A 12,873-nucleotide genomic window follows, 5' to 3' on the forward strand; every position below is an offset into this window, starting at 1 on the left:
TTTTCTTGCCCTCTTGATACTCTCTCTGGAGATTCCAATTAAATATTTATCTAGTTACTTGAAGTTATCCCACAACTCATTGAGGCTCTGCTAAGTCTTAAAAATTCTCTCTTCTCTGTGGATTTCATTTGGGATAATTTTTATTACTGTTTTTAAGTTTACCACTTGAATTTTTCAGTTTTTAATTAGCAATCAATCTTATCCAATATGTCTTTTCCATTTAACAAATTGTGGTTTTCATCTATAGAAGTTGATTTGGGTCCTTCTTTACATTTTCTATATCTGTACTTAATTGTTTGAATGCATGGTATACAGTTATTATGATAGTACGTATGTCCTTATCTAATATTCTAGTATCTAGATCAGTTCTAAGTCACTTTTGACTCATTAATTCTTCCCCTTGTTACAGGTCACATTTTCCTGCTTCTTTTCATGTGTACCATCATATATTGGATTTAAAATATTTTTAACGTTACTTTGTTGCATGCTTGATATTTCTGTATTCCTATAAGTATTTTTGAGCTTATTCTGGGATTCAATTAACTTGCTTGGAAGCAGTATATATTCTCTTTTTAGATCTTCTTTCAGAATTTGTTAGGTGAGACTGAATCAGTGATTAGACTAAGGCTAATTTTCCCCACTACTGATGCAAGACCTTTATTTATAGTCTGTATCCCATGAATTTATTCAGTCTTACTAGTGGGAAAGGGTACTATTTCAGGTCATCCCTAAACTCTGATCTTCTCAGGTGGTTTTCCCTAGCCTGGAGTGGCTTCTTCACATAAAATTACTGATCATTATGCAGCTGAATACTTGAGGAAATCTTCTGTACATCCCGGAAGTTCTGTATCTCTGCAGCTCCACTTCTCCAGTACTCTGTACAATGTCTGCCCTGATCTCCTGGGACTCTCAATTTAAAGAACCCTTTGGTGTTCCTTCCCTTTACCATATCCTGGAATCTCTGTCATGGCTTTGGACTCAAGTAATAGTAGGATTTACCTTATTTGTTTTCCATTTCTTAGAGACAGATGTCTTTCATTTCCTAATGTCAAATGTCATGAAAAATTCAATTTGTCAAACTTTTTTTATTGTTTTATGTCAGAGAGTCCTCTGGTCTCTGTTAATATATCTGTCAGTAGTAGAAGTCATTTAGGCTATTAAAGAAAGTTTTCATAATTATTAAGCTCTCAGATTATGGGGCAAGATTCTTGTAACATTCACATTCTTTTCAGTTATATTTCTAGCATTGAAATTTGTTCATGATGGTAGCATGTGACTATAAAATAGTAACAAATGGTAATAATATTCCTCAAACCATTCAGTTACATTTGATTAGCTTCACACATTATAAAGACCATAGTGAGAAGCATGATTAATATTTATAATATGGAGTTATATTTTATATTATTAGTAGTATAAAATAACTTTTGTGTTGGGCAGTAAGAAATGAAAGGATTGTGTATTCTTTATTTTTATTCTTCTAAATTAAATTTATTGGCATGGAATTGGTCAATATGATTATATAGTTTTCAAGTGTACATTTTTATGATACATTATCTGTATATTGCATTGTGTGCCCACCACACAAAGTCAAATGATCTTTTGTCACAACATATGTATGACCCCCTTACTCTCCACTACTCCTCCCACTCCTCCCTTCCCTCTGGTAACTGCCATATTGTTGTCTGTGTCTATGAGTTTTTGATTCATTGTTTATTCATTTGTTGCTTTGTTTTACATCCCATATATGAGGGAAGCTCTTAACTTTTTCCATCGGACTTACTTCACTTATCATGATATTCTCAAGGTGCATCATGTTGAACCAAATGTCAGTATTTCATATTTTCTTATGGCTGTAGTATTTCATCATCTATTTGTAGGATTATCTATTAAAATTAAATAATGTAATTTTGGTCACTTACATGGTAAAGTAAAAACTTTTTCTTCAGCTTTGCTATTTGTTGCTCATGCATGTGTGTGTGTGTGCGTGTGTGCATGTGTGTGTGTTTCTTTATTATGGCAAAGTATCACAAGTTAAACATAGAATTTGTGTTTTGAAATGGTGTAGTTTCTTTTCAGAATCAGTTATTTCAAAAGAGATTTGCAAGTTATTGGCATAGCGATTTCCTTAGGAATAAAAAAAAATCCTATAATAAGCAATAGAAATAAGATTGTTACTAAACATTAGAGAATTGCTGAATAATCAGGGACTATTGTGGTATTTAATATCTAGTTATATGTGTTTATTTGCAATAAAAACAGCATTAGAAACACACCAAAATGTATATTTAGAGTTAAAAAATAATAACATGCAAATAGCAATTACACTAAAGCATCTCAGATTCCACTCTTTCTAAGGTAATAGCATTTGAAAATTTAAGTGAAATGCTTAGCTATTTGCTTCACAAACTAGGAAATATACTCTTTGTCAGATGGCAGCATAGTCTTTGCTAATATTTATGCTAATATGACAAAGAAGATATAAAGTGTCTTCAACGTAATATTGTTTCTTTTTAATATTTTGTGTCATTGACATGTTAACGAGGAATCTGCACATGAATAATGTGCTTGTACTTCCATGTGCAGCAGATGCTATGCAGAGTGACACATCAGCACACTGGATGAGACAGAGCATGCCGCCTCTCTGCACATGCACTTATGTGTTCTGGCAAGCAGCAAATAAAGTCATTCATAAATTAGGAATCCCTGGCACAGTGTATTATCAGGAAAGCATTCTCTAGATGTAATAATCATAATGCATTGACTTGGGTCTCAAATATTGTCACTAAAGGACACATACTTTTCTTATTTAAGTATTCACAAGAATTTTATATATTGCCTTTGCAATTTTACAATTAACATAATTTAATTTTAAAAAATATTTAGTTAAACTTTAGATGGAATAAATCAGCGGAATAAAGCACACAATGGTTTATGATGCAATTATTCACCTTTGTGAGAGATGAATCAATAAAGTAGAACAACAGATCCAACATTTTGGCCATTTTGTTGTCCAATTCTGGATTATGTTGGGACTCTAGTAGCTCTAAAGTGTCTTTAGTGTGGAATGTTGTAATTAGAGAACCTCACTGGAAAATATTATTCAAAAGAGGTGCTTTTCTAACTGAACTCTAAAGATTTGCTTACTTCTGGAGCTTGTATATCCTAAATATATATTCATAAAACTAGCGAGAGTGAAACCCTGCGCTCGGAACCCCACAATGCCGTTTTGAGGTCTGCCTGCTCCTTGGAACTTATGTCAAATGTTAATCAGGATCCTTACTGCTTGCCTTCCGGTTAGTGATCTTCTCCAACATTTTCCCCAAGAAAAGGCTTTGCTCGCTTTTGTTTTCTTCATATACTTTATATAAAGGGATTTTGGGGGGAGATAAAATAGAAAAAATGTTTTAAAGTATTGGTCTTTCCATTTCAAAACCCACATTTATCTTTATTTTAAGCATGCTTAGCTTCTTCAATTCTTAAATAAGATATTAAAATGCATTTTGCCTTGACTGCCTTTCATGGCTTATATAGAGACTCTTTTAGAAACTCAAAGCAAATGAACTTAGTTCAATAAGTATTTGTTGAGCATCTGCTGTGTGCAAAGCATAGCGAGAGGCTGTTCTGAATAACATATGCTGCAGACTATCAAGGGGTTTATAATGTATTTGAAAGGAAGGAAGATGTGTAAACCCAATCATTTAACACATGATTGATTGACATAAAGCCATGTCATAAGTTTATGGGTTCCCCCAAATCTCTCCTCAATAGACAGTAAGCTACTTGAGGGCAAATTTGTTTTTGTTTTGTTTTGTTTTGTTTAAGGCAAGGTTTATCCTTAGAGCCTTGCAGGCATAGGATTCTGGTAGGCAAAGGTGGCAATTAAAATGTAACAGACATGGTGATGCATTGAATTAAGATGGTAGGTTTTGAAATGGCTGAACCGACTTTCCTAGCCATATGGGGCTCTCAAGGTAGCATAGAGTCAAGTCCCTAGAAGAAGCTAAATATCATCCTGAGGAATTAACAACAACAAAATAGCAAATTTCCACATACCTTCAATTTTATTTATCATTATTCTCAGTGCTCCAACCCACCTTTTCCCCTGAGCCCTTTGGAAGAGTTGCTGGGCCTGGCTTATTTTTATGATTGAATTATATGATAATTTATGGCTCTGAGTAAATCGTTTGCAATACTATTTTCTGCTACTTAGGAGTGCCAAATCTAATTAGATTTACCACAAAATGTATATTTTAAAAGTTGCTTTCTACCCTGTAAAAAACTGATTTTCCATGGGTTATAGAGAAGTGATATTTAAGAACTTACACTGATAACCAATTAGTACTGTAATTTATATGTAAATAAACATAGTGTTAGTGATGTGTACATATTTATATATTCAGTATATTAAAATGTGTACATGGTGTACATTTTTCTATTTAAATAATTATTAAAATGTATACATCAGTCTAAGGCTTATCCTGATTTCTCTTTTGTCAGTCTTGCATATTGGATGAAAACAATTTGTGACAGTGATTGATTTGAATGAAGCCACTTCTGAGAGAGCGATTGTTTTAATTAAAATGTTGGGTATTTTTCCCCCCTATATCTGAAGGCAGCTGGACTGATTTGCATTTCTTTCAGTGCTGAGTGTTGAGGCTAATATATTATGAAACATATTTTTTTTTCTTGGTGTACATGGACATTAGCTTTCATTATTTATATTTTAACTAATATCAGAGAGCATAGAACAGAGTGTCACATAAGAAGTATCCTTAAAATACAGACACAGCAAATGGAAAATAAACTAAAAAAGAGAGGAGAAAATTAAGACAACCTAAGTTTTCGTATTTTCTTAAGCAGAGTGGATATGTTGAATGCATAACTGTTTTTGGAAAAGAATGAAGAACTCTTAACAATTTAATGAATTGAAAAATATTTTGCAGTTTTACATGGCTAACTCAAATATGGGTGTGGAATTTCAGATATAGAAGTTTGGAATATATTAGTATATTGAATACAAATCCTTTTCTGACAGGTCTTATATCACCAAACCTTCTTATTCCATTATTTAAAGAAAAAAATGAGCATGTACCTCAATAAAAATTTGTTCACACATGTAATATTTTTACTGTTTTATAATATATCAAAGCATAATATTTATTTAGGATGATGTTCCATTTTTAGGATAGTAGATGTATTTCAGATTGTCTTAACATTTCATACTCTTTTGATTAAGTTCCTATAAGATCTGACTAGATCATCATTGCTTTGTTACTTATTTTGTGTACTTTTTTATATGATTACTTTCCAATTTTATATTAATTGTTGAATTGATAAAATGTTCATTTTTATTTTTAAAATTTTTATTTATTGGGGTGACATTGGTTAATAAAATTTATAGATTTAAGTTGTACAATTCTATAATATATCCTCTGTATGCTATATTGTGTGTTCACCACCTAAGGTAGGGCTCCTTCAGTCATCATTTATCCCCTCTTTTCCCTCTTCTATCTGTCCCCAACATTCATTTCTTTCTGGTAATCACCATACTGTTGTCTATGTCTATGGGGTAGCTCGCTCTCTCTCTCTCTCTCTCTCTCTCTCTCTCTCTCTCTCTCTCTCTCTGTTTCTTAATCTCATCACCTTTTTCTCCCAAAACATTCATTTTCAAAAACCCATATGGTTGTTGATTTTTCCTGAACACAATTAAGGAAATCTAAATACCAATCCAGTAGTTCAGGCTGAATGCCAATAGTTTCATGTGATAACTTTCAAAGAAAATTATTGAAAGATCAGCAGTAGTTATGGGGAGGTGAACAAATATTGCTATTAACACTATGCTTGGCATTATACTGCTCAAAAATGTTATTTCACTTTCCTTATCTCTATTGTCTAGTTTATGCAGGGCTAAATCCACAATTCCCCGTAGTGCTATCATCTAGGGAAGTTTACCATCTTTTGCTGGGAGGTAGAGTCTGGGCTACCATGTTATCTTGCTTCTGGGGCAACTGCCCCCATTCCACTCCTATTATTTTATTTGGTTATTTTAATAGTACTTTGATTTTTCTTCTGGGAACCACTCTTCTCTAATACTCAGCCTATAAAATTTAGGGAGATGGTGCTGGTGGGGCCCATACCTGGCTAAGGAGCACATTCAAACAAAATGATTCTTACTTCATCATACCTGGAGCTTATCTACCCTTGGACTTAATGATAATGTAATTTTATAAATTCCATTTGTCAATAATCAAAGACTTGTGTGTATTTGTTCTTAACCATATAATCCATGCAGCAGATATATACAGATATCCTATTAGCTGTATTCTGGTGTTAGCTTCCCCCTGCCTCCCAATATCACCTTTAATCCACACTATCTCTGTTTTTATATGTTTTCTCTAAATTATAATAACTTTAGTTAAGCTAAATAATATAAGTTATACATTTACTTACACATAAACTTCAACATATTGCAAAGCACTCATTAGCAACAGGACTGAGAGCCAGGGTCACTATGTCAGCCCCCCTCAGAATTAGGGTGTGACCCAAATTGCCTCAGGCATTCTAAGGACCCAGTATGACATGTGACCCTGAAAACTTCTATGTTAATTCGTGTTAAAGGATAGCAAAGCTAACATTTTTTTTATTTTTTTATTTTTGGAGATAATAAATGAACAGGAAGTCCTAATCCTGGCTCTCCATGCAATGCCAGGGTTTGCTATTGTTTTGGAGACATGTGCTATTATTGCAACTGCCCAGTCTGGTTCCTGTCCGCTGACATTTGTGTGAGATTTTCTTAGTCCCCTTTTTTCAACTTTTCTAGAGTCAGGAAATAATACATGAAAGTGAGCTGTCCAGCACATATTAGACTGAAGTTAAGTGCAAAAATGAAGTGTTATGTCCTTCTATGCACAGGAGATCTATAAATTTTGTAATATGTTTGCTTTGCCTAACTGCACATGACTGATGTAGATGTTTTCTCAGTAAAGTAGTTTTTGTTTTGTTTATTTTTTGTTATGTTTATTTGGTTGCATACATTTTTACCTTGGGGGAAAGCTTTCCTTTACTTGAATTTTTTGAAAGAATGCCCTTCAAGTATAAACAGTCATATTGTATAATGGACAATTTTATAAATAATAAAGTATCATAGTGAAGGTTTCATGGATTGTGACTATGCACAAAAAGAAACTAATAAATTTAATTTTTTAAAAAATTTGGGCAACCAGTTAATCTACACTGTAATTACATTTAGGTTACTTGCATATATGCATACAATATTATTTACAAATATGTATGGAATTATATTTTTACTCATTTCTTGGCAAAAGGCATTGATAAGTTTTGTAAAAGATATTTTGTTGATTTTTAGAGAGAGAGGAAGGGAGAGGGAGAGAAAGAAACATCAATGATGAGAGAGAAACATTACTGATCGGCTGCCTCCTTCACATCCCACACTGTGGATCAAGCCTATAACTCGGGCATATGCCCAATTGGGAATTGAACTGGCGACCTTTTGGTTCATAGGTCAACACTCAACTGTGGAGCTATACCAGTCAGGAGGCATTAAACACTTTTATTAAAAATCCTACATTTTCATTATAAATGTATCATGCCATCATTATAAGAAATTTTGCAAATAATAAATTGTTGAAAAATAAATGTTTCAATAACTATCAAAATACCATTATATTTAACATTTTGGTATTTTCTCTCCCATGTATTTTTATTTATGGATAGTAATTTTTAAATAATTATGTGTATTATTACACAAAACTTTTTAACACTGAAATTTTATTTTTATTTTATTTTATTAATTATTTATTTTTAATTGTTTCTTGATTGGCACATTTATTAAAAATATAGACTAATGGTCCTGTTCTTAAATGTTTTGGATGTGTGCTGGATTCCATAAAATATAATCATAAGGAGCTCTTCAATATACTCCTGACAGAAGTAAAAAGGTCACTAGAAATGACTGACAAGACAGGGCCATTGCAGACATAATTCCCTAATATATCTAATTAATAATTGCTAGAAAATGGAGTTTGACATTATTTACAATTATACCAACATCTATGGAGGCTGAGTATCACAGGCATAAGAAACATGTTTCCATGTTTCCAAAGTAGTTTCTTTCTGTTTTAGCTATGAAGGTCAGTTACCACAACCAAACTTGCTCTTAACAAGTGGAAATTTTATGTCCATTCAACCGGAGTCTCTTACATCTCTCTGGGCCTACTCCTTTGCAGAGTAGAAACTGTGACCAGGTTCTTCATATCATGCATTCACATGTAGCTTCCAATCTTTATATGCTGTCCAATTTCTTTAAGATAAAGGGAGTGACTCCCCGCAGGGCTAAATAGATGAGGAAGTTCCTCGAGCATCTTCCATTTCATCTCCTTGGGGTCCAGCGTCCCCGTGAGGCCCTTGATAGGGAACATTGCGGCTCTGTCTCACTGGCTTTCACCAGCCGCCCTCTGCTCTTCTCATCCGGAAATTTTATTTTTAAATAAGAAGTCTGGGAAGTACAGTTGTGAACATTTTTGATTGATTAATTGATCATAGAGTGTCTGAGGAAGGAAGAGAGAGAGAAACATTAATTTGTTACTCAACTTAATGTATGCATTCATTGGTTGTTTCTCGTATGTGCCCTGACCAGAGATAGAACCCTTGGCTTATCACAATGATGCTCTAACTTAGCTACCAGGCCTAGGCAAATCATGAATATTTTAAAGGCTTTTTGTGATCACCATCTTGCTTTTTATGCTGTTCCAATTTTCACTTCTACCAGCAATGTATGAAATTACAAATTACCTCATCAGAATTCATGTACAAAATATATATTGCATAGCTCCTAATTAACTAGATTCTGAAGGTGTAATGGTGAGCAATATCATACATTTCAATTTTCTTTTTGAAACTTGCAGTCCAGTTTGGAGACAGACATGAATCATATAATTGAAAAAATAAATGTGGAATTAAAACCATGAATTATAAAGCAAAATATTAGCATCTGTTTAATCTCAGTGGTGGGTATATGGATGTAGGTTTTTATTGTTTTCTATATCTTGTAATGTATTAAAACCATGAAATAATTTTGTTGATTAGGTTTCATGTACAAGTGAAATCATATGGCACTTGTCTTTCTCTGACTGGCTTATTTCATTTAGCATAGCGTTCTCCAGGTCCATCCATGTTGTCACAAAGGCTGAAATTCTCTTGCTTTTATGATAAAACAGAATTGCATTGTGTAAACCACAGATTTTTAAAAATATTTTATTGATTTTTTTACAGAGAGGAAGAAAGAGGGATAGAGAGTTAGAAACATCAATGAGAGAGAATCATCGATCAGCTGCCTCTTGCACATCCTCTACTGAGGATGTACCCACAACCAAGGTACATGCCCTTGACTGGAATCAAAGCCGGGACCCTTCAGTCTACAGGCCTACACTCTATCCACTGAGCCAAACCGGTTTCAGTCAAACCACAGATTTTTTTATCCACTCCTCTACTGATGGGCACACGTGCTGCTTCCAAGTTTTGGCTATTGTAATTAATGCTGCAGTGAACATAGGGGTGAATATATTCTTTGAATTAGTGTTTCAGGTTTCTTTGAATAAATTCCCAGAAGTGGAATTACTGGGTATCATTTTTTATTTTTTGAGGTAACTCCACACTGCTTTCCACAACGGCTTCACCAGTCTGCATTCTCAGTGCACATGGATCCCTTTTCTCCACGTCCTCACCAACTCTGCTGTTTGCTGATTTATTGATGATAGTCATCGTGACAGCTGAGATATTTCACTGTGGTCCTAATTTACATTTCTATGATGATTAGTGACATTGAACATCTTTTCATATGTCTATTTCCCACCTGTCCTCTTTGGAGAAGTTTCTATTCAGGTCTTTTCCCCATTTTTTTATTGAATTGTTTATGAGTATGCCTGTGTGTGTGTGTGTGTGTGTGTGTGTGTGTGTGTGTGTGTTGACTTTCAGAAGTTCTTTATAAATTTTGGACATTAACCTCTTATCAAGATGTATTATTGGCCAATATGTTCTCCCATTTAGTGAGCTCTCTCTCTCTCTTTTTTTTTTTGAAGGTTTCCTTTGCTGTGCAAAATCTGTTTAGTTTGATGTATTAATAGTTGCATTTATTTTATTTTTCTTTTGTTTCCCTTGCCCAAGGAGATATATCAGAAATACTAAGCAAAATAAAGACAGACTCATAGATAGAGAACAGGCAGACATCTCTGGTGGGGTGGGGAGGTTGCTGGGGGTGAGATTAAGCAAAAAACGCGCGCACGTGTGTGCGCGCGCGCGCGCGCGCGCGCGCGCGGAGAGAGAGAGAGAGAGAGAGAGAGAGAGAGAGAGAGAGAGAGAGAGAGAGAGAACTCATGAAAACAGTGTGGTGGTTGGAGGATTGGGGGGAAATAGAGGAGGGCATAGAGGGGATAAATGGTGGTGGAAAATTTTAATTTCATTTTAAAATAAGATAAACTAAAAGAGGATAAGGAGAGTAGGAAATTTGGGTTACACAATATATTTGTTTAAAAATTTGGATCATACTGAACATCCAGTGTTTGCCCTGCCTTTTCAAATAACTTGAATGTTTTTCTGTCATACCAAAAAAAAAAATTTTTTTGTTCATCTAAAAGAAAAATAATTTTGATGCTTAAAAAATAAGTTACCCTTATGAAAAAATGCTGCTGCCATAAAAGCATTCAAGGAGGAATCTGGCATTGTCTGAGGTGTGAGGAGAGTGCCCTAGAGGAAGTGCTGATGGAGCCGATGTTGGCAAGGAGGAAAAGGAGTTCACTATGCAAGGATGTGTGTGGGTGTATGCACACAGATGTTCAAGGGGCAGCTTCGTGCAGGTGGGCGTATTTGAGACAGGTAAGGCTGAAGGAACAGGATGGATGTGGGAGATAACGGGATGTTTGCAGGCAGTCCACAGTGACCCAGGTTGGGCTACACACAGGGCACTGCGTGGGAGCAGGAGAAAACAAGGCCAGACAGACAGGATGGGGCCCCATGCTGCAGGGTGTTTGAGTAATTGAGCCGGCAGCAAAGAGTTGCTAAGTATTTCAGGATCTGATGGACTGGAACAGGCACAGTACAACTAGGAAGACCACCTAGGAGAGGAGAGACCCTGAGGAGTTTAGCTGCTGCTAGCTGTGAAAATGGAAAAAAAAAATGAAGAAGCTTGAGAAGACAGTATCTGCAGGTAGTCGGTAGCTCATTAGGGGGAAAAAATAAAAAGCAAGCATTGCCCAGCCAATGTGGCTTGGTGGTTGAGCTTGGACCTATGAACCAGGAGGTCATGCATGAAGGAAGCTGCCAATTAATGATTCTCTCTCATCATTGTTGTTTTTCTCTCCTTCCCTTTCCTTTCCTCTCTGAAATCAATAAAAATATGTATTTTTAAAGTCGAGCAAGGAGTTGATCTTTAGGGGGCAGATACTGTTAATATAAGTAGTCATGTCAGGGGTAGAAGTACCTTTTGGATGGAGTTGGTGGATATGATACTAGAGGAGGTTTAAATTTACAGTATTAAATTGCACGGGTAGAGAGATTTATTGGAAATGCAGCCAGTGGCAAAGTGGGTTGGATTGTAGAATCGATTTTTAAGAACTTTGATTCTTTCTCACCTCATGTTACTGCTTTATATCACAGATTTGGCTGCATATATGCAGGATTTGGGATTAGATACAAATGTGGTTGATCTTTAAACACCTAGCTTTAGAAAACAAACCAGATTGGTTTCTGTTTTATTTTAGGATTCTAAGGTGGTTTATTTTGATTCTTCAATTTATAGAAGCCACATAGGTCATAGTGAAGTGGACAGGAACATGCTAAACCCCAGCTGTGCACTTGTTAGTTCTGAGGTCTTTGACAAGTTACTTACTAGCCCTGTGTCTCCACTTCCTCATGATCAGAAAGGGCTTCCTCTTCAATAACCTGTGGTGAGGATGCAATGAGTTAGTCTTGTGACATGCTTAGAACAGTGCCTGGCACCTGAGAAGAATGTTTTTATGTTTCTAAAAAATATATATATATATATATATATATATATATATATATATATATATATATATATATATATATCAAGTAATATGAAACTAGATAAATAGAAATCAATTTGATTTTGTTTCCTTGGAGTTAATTGAGAACTCAAAAACCACAATTCCATGTTTTACTTACACTTCCTTATAAGAAATGAAGTGAGGTAAAGCCGGGATCTCTTAGCATCATGTCCTCCATATTCATCCATATTGTCACAAATGGCATGATTTCCTCCTTTTTAAAGTACAATAATATAGGTAAATTAATTTTGATTTAAGAAAACAGAAGTTAAATTAATTTTCCTTTTAACCTCATATTTCATTGTAATATTTACATGTTCTTTATTTATTTGTTGATGGTCACACCTTGTTTCCATATCTTGCACATTGTGAATAGTGATGCAGTCCATGAGATGGGGATGTAAATATCTCTTTGAGATCCTCATTTCCTTTCCTTCAGAAGTGGAATTGCTAAATCATATAGTAGTTCAATTTTTAATTTTTTTTATGAACCTTTTTTCCGCCAGTGGCTGCACCAATTTACATTTCCACCAGCAGTGCATGCAGGTTCTCTTTTCTCTACATTCCCATCAATACTTGTTATCTCTTTTTATTCTGATAATAGAAAAATCATAAAAGTAGGGCTCTCTTCTTGCAAGTGTGAGGGAGCTTGTGCCTGTGCAATGCCTCGGCTGACCTAGTTAATATTAAGTTCAGAAGATATAGTAGCTAAAAAACGTAATTATTTAAAATAAGTGATTCAGAACATAAACAATTTATAGAAAAATTGCCAATCTCTAAAATTCTCTAT

The 12,873-nt window shown here is 34.6% G+C and overlaps 1 protein-coding gene across 3 annotated transcripts in view; it reads left to right on the forward strand.

The window, feature by feature from the left end:
* FGF14 (fibroblast growth factor 14) overlaps window positions 1-12,873 on the forward strand; it is a 549,760-nt gene that overhangs the window by 413,783 nt on the left and 123,104 nt on the right. The gene's annotated exons all lie outside the window — the stretch shown is intronic.

Source organism: Pipistrellus hanaki, assembly GCF_964339955.1.
Source record: "Pipistrellus hanaki genome assembly, chromosome: 3".
Classification (NCBI taxonomy): Eukaryota; Metazoa; Chordata; class Mammalia; order Chiroptera; family Vespertilionidae; genus Pipistrellus; species Pipistrellus hanaki.